This window comes from Microtus ochrogaster, unplaced genomic scaffold (assembly GCF_000317375.1).
Source record: "Microtus ochrogaster isolate Prairie Vole_2 unplaced genomic scaffold, MicOch1.0 UNK113, whole genome shotgun sequence".
Taxonomy (NCBI): domain Eukaryota; kingdom Metazoa; phylum Chordata; class Mammalia; order Rodentia; family Cricetidae; genus Microtus; species Microtus ochrogaster.
In genome coordinates this window covers 979,323-986,495 of record NW_004949211.1, presented here as the reverse complement: position 1 = coordinate 986,495, position 7,173 = coordinate 979,323, and positions in this window count along the sequence as shown.

Sequence of the window (7,173 nt, the reverse complement as noted above, 5' to 3'; positions counted from 1 at the left end):
AAAAAAAAAAAAGATAGAGGAAACGGTTATGTCAGTCAATGAAAATGTTAAATCTAAAATAATTCAGGCACAAAATATTCAGAAAGTCTGGGACACTATGGAAAGTCCAAATCTACAATTAATAGGTATAGAGGAAAGAAAAGAAACCCAGGACAAATGCACAGAAAATAACTTTGACAAAATCATAGAAGAAAATTTCCTAATCTAAAAAAGAGACTTCTATTAAGGTAAAAAAAAAAAACATACAGAACACCAGATAGAAGGAACCAGAAAAGAAATTCCTCATGACACATGATAATCAAAATACTAAAGGAATAGAACAAAGAAAGGATAGTATAAGCTGCAAAGGAAAAAGACCAAGACATATATAGTCAGGCCCATTAGAATAGCACATCAATTTTCACCTAGAGATCAGAGATACCAGCCCAAACTACTACACTCAACAAAACTATCAATCACAATCAGCATTGAAAGAAAAGCATTCCACAAGAAGTCAAGTTGAAGCAGTTTCTGTCTATCAACCCAGCTTCGCAGAAGGCAACTGAAGAAGTTAACACCACATAAAAGGTTATGAGGAATAAATAATGCAGAACAGTAAATCAAAAGAGGAGCCAATGGGAAACACACCACCACAACAAAACAACAGATATCAGTAAACACTGTAATTTCTATCAATATAAGTGGTCTCAATTCCTCAATAAAGAGACAAGGATTAGGAAACAGGATCATCTTTCTGCTGTGTACAAGAAACACACCTTACTATCGAGGATAGACATCACTGCTGGGTAAAAACTGGAAAAAATACTTTAGGCAAATGGACCCAGAAGCAAGCAAGTATAACTATCAAAATAGCTGGAAAAATAGACTTCAAACCAAAACTAATCAGAAAAAGATGAGGAAAGATGTTACACTCTCATTAAAGGAAAAATTCACCAAGAATTTATTAAAATTCTAAATATTTATGCACCAAACACAAGGACGCCCAAGTTTATAAAATAAATATTTGTTACAGCTAAAATCACATATTGACCCTTACACAGGGATAGTTGGTGACTTCAATATCCCACCCTCACCAATAGACTGTTCAGTCAAGTGGAAACTAAACAGAAAAATTCTGGAATTAATGTCATAAATCAAATGGACCAAGGTGATATCTACAGAACATTCCACCCCAACACTAAAGAATACACTTTCTTCTCAGGAGCTCATGGAAGTTTCTCCAAAATTGACTACATATTAGGACACAGAGCAAGTCTCAAAACACATTAGAAAATTGAAATAACACCCCAATTCCTACCTGACCACCATGGATTAAAGCTGGATATTAACAACAACAGAACCAACCGAAAGCTTAAAAACTCATGGAAATTGAATAACTCACCAATGAATGAAGCTTGGGTAAAGATAAAAATCAAGAACAAAATTAAAAGCTCTTTGTAAAGGACTGAAATAAACTATCCAGACCTATAAGACACAATTCTATGAGGCAAGTTCATAGAACTTAGTGTCTACACTAAAAAAACTGGAGAAATCTCATGCTAGCCACTCAACAACACACTTGAAAACTCTAGAACAAGAAATAATATACAAAAAAGTGTAGATGTAAAGAAATAATAAAATTAAGGGATGAAATCAACGAAATGTAAACAAGCAAACAAAAAATACAAAGAATCAAAAAAATGAAGACTGTGTTAAGAAAATCAGTAAGATTGACAAACCCTTTGTCAAATTAACCATAAGACAAAGAGATCTAAATTAATAAAATTAGAGAGGAAAAGGGGGACATTATAACAGACCCTGAGGAAAATCAGAAGCTGTATTTCACCAAACTAGAGAACATGCATGAAGTAGATAAATTTCTTGATATATATGACCTACCAAGATTAAATCAAGATCAAGATAAGTATTTTAAGTAGACCATAACCCCCAGTGAAAAAACAAAAATTTCCCAAATAAGAAATGTCAGAGCTAGTTGGATTCAACACAGAACTCTATGACCTTCAAAGTAGACCTTAACACCAATAATCCTCAAATTATTTCATAAAATAGGAACAGAAGTAATATCTCCTAATTCATTTTAATAAAGTCACTATTACTGTGATACCAAAACCACACAAACACAAAGACCCAACAAAAAAGAAAACTATAGACCAATATCCCTGATGAACAAAAATTCTCAATAAAACACTTGCAAACAAACGCAAGAGCACATCATAAAGGTTACCTACCATGATCAAGGAAAAGGAGAGGATCCCCTAAAGAAGAGGAAACAGAATATAGTGCTATGGAGAGAGATAAAGAGGAAACTAGAATAGGAGGAGTAAATAGGGGCAGGGAATGGAAAGAAGGGGTAAAGGAGAGAATATAGGGGGGAGACAACCAACACTAAAGGCAATTTGAAAATCCATATGGAAACCTGCTACTGTAGAAATTTCCTATTATATTATACATATATATGGATGTATATGAAAGAAATTTAAATGGAGTCACCAATAGTAAAGGAGACCATGCTCCAACTAGACATCTTATGCCACTTACTAAAGCCTTCAGTGCCAAGCCAGGTGGTGGTGGCACAGCACTTGGGAGGCAGAGGCAGGAGGATCTCTGTGAGTTCGAGGCCAGCCTGGTCTACAAGAGCTAGTTCCAAAGTAGGCAACAAAGCAACACAGAGAAACCTGAAACCCTGTCTCAAAAAACAACAACAACAACAACAACAACAACACCCTTCAGTGTCAGAAATGGGTTGTACAATGTTGAGTCACTGACTAAGTCATCCCATAGGAACTCCTAAACATCACAGGCTGTTGCCAAGGCTGTCGGTTGCTCCTTACAGCCTGATAGTAAGGCCACATTGCTGAAGACAACAGTTGGGGGAGGGGGAAATGATCAAAATGTATTGTATGAAAAAAAATTAATACAGAAATAATAAAACATGCCCAGATAGACAGAAATGGGATTTTGCCAAGTCTAAGACATGGCTGTGTTTGTCCTTGCTAAGGAGAAGCAGATATTGGATTTACGCTACAGCCAGCTAAAACTCTCTAGTGATTGTTCTCTGAAGACAGTTTCGCTTCTCCGTGCCTGTTGATTCTGCCCACTGACTGCGAGATGAAGGCACCTGGTTCAAATTTCAGTTCTGCTGTGTTTTGTCCTAAATAGAGTTGGAAGTGGATGTTAGACTATAGGCTGCAGGCTTCTTTTCAGAGGCCTATGAATTGTCCACTTGTCCAAGCCGAACAATGTCTACAGTTTGTCTACAAGCTTGCTGTCCCTCTGCTGCCCACGCCCGCTGTGTTGGGTTTCCTAAAAGCTGATCTCCCTGACCCTTAGCTGTCTTCTGGATTTCTATAAAATATTAGCCTGAAAAGAAAGATACAGGTGTAACACCAAGACAGAGGAAATAATCTTGGATTCACGCTCAAGGAGAAGATAGAACTACGGCTGTTTCCAGCACGTAGCAGAGTGCTCAGCCAGGTCCTCGCACGTCTCACTACTGAGGGAGAAGCTGGTAAAGGCTTGCTGATGCCTGGAGAGGAAGGAGCCATTCCAGAATCTTCCAGAGCTCAGATCAGTAAGAGGGCAGAGACTCCTGATGGAATAGGCACTAAATTGACCCAGCAGGTCTTCCGGAGTAGACTGCCAAGACCCTGACTGAGGGAAGAGCTTTCCTAATGTACCCCCACAAGACTTAAGGAAGTTCTGCAGTGCCCCAAGGATTCTAAAGACAAGACCCAGTACCACATACTGCCCAGGTAGTGCCATAGCATCAAAGTCAGAGTAGTTTTCTTTCAGGGCGTAGATAGCCCTAACAAACAGCACCGGAACTTTATTCTCCTTTGGCCTACATCCTTGTCTCAACAGGAGTCTCATCCCTCAGTACTGTTGGTATTCAGGCACCTGTACCGGCCTGCCCTTGGGGTCCTGACAGGATACATGCTCAGCTGTAGCCACTAAGAGAGCCTCCTGTACACATTCACTGTGTTCCTTTTAAAAGATGGGCCTTGTCCACCTGGCCATCTTTCTTTTTCTCTCTTTCTCTCTCTGCCTGTTCCTTTTTCTCTGTTTCTCTTCCTGTCTCTCTACCCCACTTCTCTTTTTCTTCTTCTTTTTTCTTTCTAAAAACCTAGAAGCCGCTCTCTTCTCTCTGCTGTTCCTGTCTCTAGAGGCTGGTCTCCTCCCTCCCCTTCCCCCTTTTACCTTCCCTTTCTCCTAATAAGAAACCCCTCACGTGAGTTCTGTCGCATGGCGTCTTTCCCTTTCGCATCAGTTTTTAAATTACAACAAGCACTTTTTTCATGTTATCTGAATCACTGGATCCTCCTTAAAACCCCTGACTTTAAACTTTGGACTGCAGAGTTGTGGATGAACATTGTCAGGAAGCCATTGGAGGGCCAGGGGTGAGTGATTGTGCTCCTCAGAGACAGGGCTACTTTGTGGGCACGCCGGGGCTGACTAGGTAACTAACATAACGCACGTGGAGAAGGAAGGACAAGGCAACGAGGTTGGCATGTACCTGTTGGGTAGCGTTGATGTCACCCGTGTTCATGTGGATTTAAATCTCGGGCTTCATGTACGCTGAGCAAGCATTTTACAAACTGAGCTACATCCCCAACCCACTATTCTTAAAAACAAAATCTTCACCACGTCAGGCACACATCTAAAATCCCAGCACTCTGGAGGCAGAGGCAGGTGGGTCTCTGGCAGTTCAAGGCCAACTTGGTCTATGTAGTGTGATGGAGGAAGATCATTGGTTAAATAAACTGCCTTAGCCCTGATAGGTTAAAACATAGGTGGGTCGAGTAAACAGAACAGAATGCTGGGAGGAAGAGGAAGTGAGCTCAGGCTCGACAGCTCTGCTCCCTGGAGCAGAGACGCCATGCTCCCCTCTCCCGGGCAGACGTGATAGCTCTGCTCTCTGAGGCAGACGCATGAAGCTCAGACCCAGGATGGATGTAGGCTAGAATCTTTCCTGGTAAGACTGATGCTACACAGATTATTAGAGATGGGTTGATCGGGATAGGAAAATTAGCCTGTAAAGGCTAGAGTTAATGGGCCAAGCAGTGTTTAAAAGAATACAGTGTCCATGTAATTATTTCAGGGCATAAGTTAGCAGGTGGCCGGGGTGCCAGGGACGCAGCCCAGCCGCTCCTACTACTACAGTAGTGAGTTCCTGGACAGCCGAGCTATATAATAGAAGACCCTGTCTTAAAAAAAAAAATGTACTTTGGTCAAAGTTCTGGAAGCACTATTTGTTCTGTGCTTAGTAACTATGCCAGCTCTTAGTTCATGGCTCAGGTCACCATTGCACAGCTGGGTGGAGCAAGGGCAGCGTCACAGGTCGTACCAATCTCCCATGTGACAGATTCATGAGTCAGTGTTTACATGTTCCCCAACCCACCTTGTCTCCCTTGCAATCCTTACCGCTGTCCTTCCTGTAGGTTCAGGTATCTGTGCCAACTTGTGCGTACTTGCCTCTCCTGTCCCTCCCACCTGGCCAAGTCCCAGACTTTTCCCTCAAAGTCCAACTCCCACGCAGTGGCGGCCAGTAGCATTACATAGTTCCATGGCTGGTTGCCTTGACTACCATGTGGCGCTTCAGGTCTTCCTCCCTAGTAACTTGTTGGCTCATGGGAGCTGGAGTGGGTATTATTCTGCTGTGGTGTGTTCAGATCCTTGCTTAACACCTTCTTGGATGGCTGTATAATGCAACACTATGACAGGCATGGATCTGAATCCCAGGCCACCTGCTGAAGCGTCCAGTCTCTTTTAAGGGCCACAGCAAAGAATTAGATCACAGACACATGGTTAAAAATAGAAACACAGTTTATTAAGGAAGAGAAAAGACACCTTACAGTGAAAGTGGTCTGGTGAGTTGAGTTTAAATACCCCTGCCCCCAGATCACGTGGCTATAAGCTATGTGACCCACCCCACTCATGGTTATATATTTTGGACTTTTCTTGAGAATGCTCTATTATGAAACTCAGATAGGGAAGGATTTTCAGTCTTTCTAGGCCATTGACTTCTTTAATATGTTAATCTTGGGTGTAGCTTACTCTAGTCTCTGTTCTTCTACCACAATCCAACCACCTCCCCAGAAATCTTTGGGAACACTAGAGGGACTGTGATCTTGCTTAAACCTTGTATTTTATTTTATTTTATTTTTTGAGACAGGATTTCTCTGTGTAGCTTTGGAGTCTGTCTGTAGACCAGGCTGGCCTCAAACTCACAGAAATCCATCTGCCTGTTTCTGCCTCCGGAGTGCTGGGATTAAAGGCATGCACCACCACTGCCTGGCTAAACCTTGTATTTTAATCTTATAAAACTGTGACTTGCTTTTAAGATATGTAATTCAAATTTCAAACTAAACTCCATATAATTTAGGGACTCTAAACAACTCCTTTTACAGAGAAGCCAATATCTGGTCTCTTTAGTCAACAGATAGAATAGGAAAAGAGTCCTGTGTTCCATTTTAGGTAGGGACTATGCCCTTCATCAACATGGCAGTAGTTAATAGATGATTATATGTTTCTCTTGAATATGAAGGTAGTAGAAAGGGTGGAAAGGTTGTTAAGAGCCAGAGGTGGTGGGTGGCTACACGGAATTACTTATGCCCACTGTCAATCAATTACAGAGGCGGGCAATGAGTAATTATTCATGAGGCTAAAAATAGCCAAAAATACTTTGGCTCTGAAATCTGTACCATTCCAACTCTCCATAGTCAAGGGCTCCAAATGATTCAACCAACCCTGTGGAATATTTAACGCAGGGCTGGCTTTCCTCTAGGAATTTCACTGGACAGTGTGATTCTGATTTGTGCCTATGAGGAAAAATATTACTGAGTGAAAGAAGTGAAAATCAATTTATATCCTAAGACAGAATGGAAAGACAAGTTTTAAAATGAAGGGGGGAGAGAACAGAAGGAGGAGGGCTTCGCTTTGGTGTTTGAGGTGTGTTACTTTTCGCTATTTTGTTACCACTCCATGACCAAAAACATTCCCCAGAAAAAGGTTTATTTGGGCTTGCATTCCAGAGAGGGTCTACAGTGGCAGCAGAACACAGAAGCAGGTAGCCAGACCAGGGAGCTTGGTGGTCACATTCCGTCCACACATAGGAAGCAAAGAAAACCAACCGGAATTGGGGCAAGATTATGAGCTCTCAAAGGTTGCCTCCAG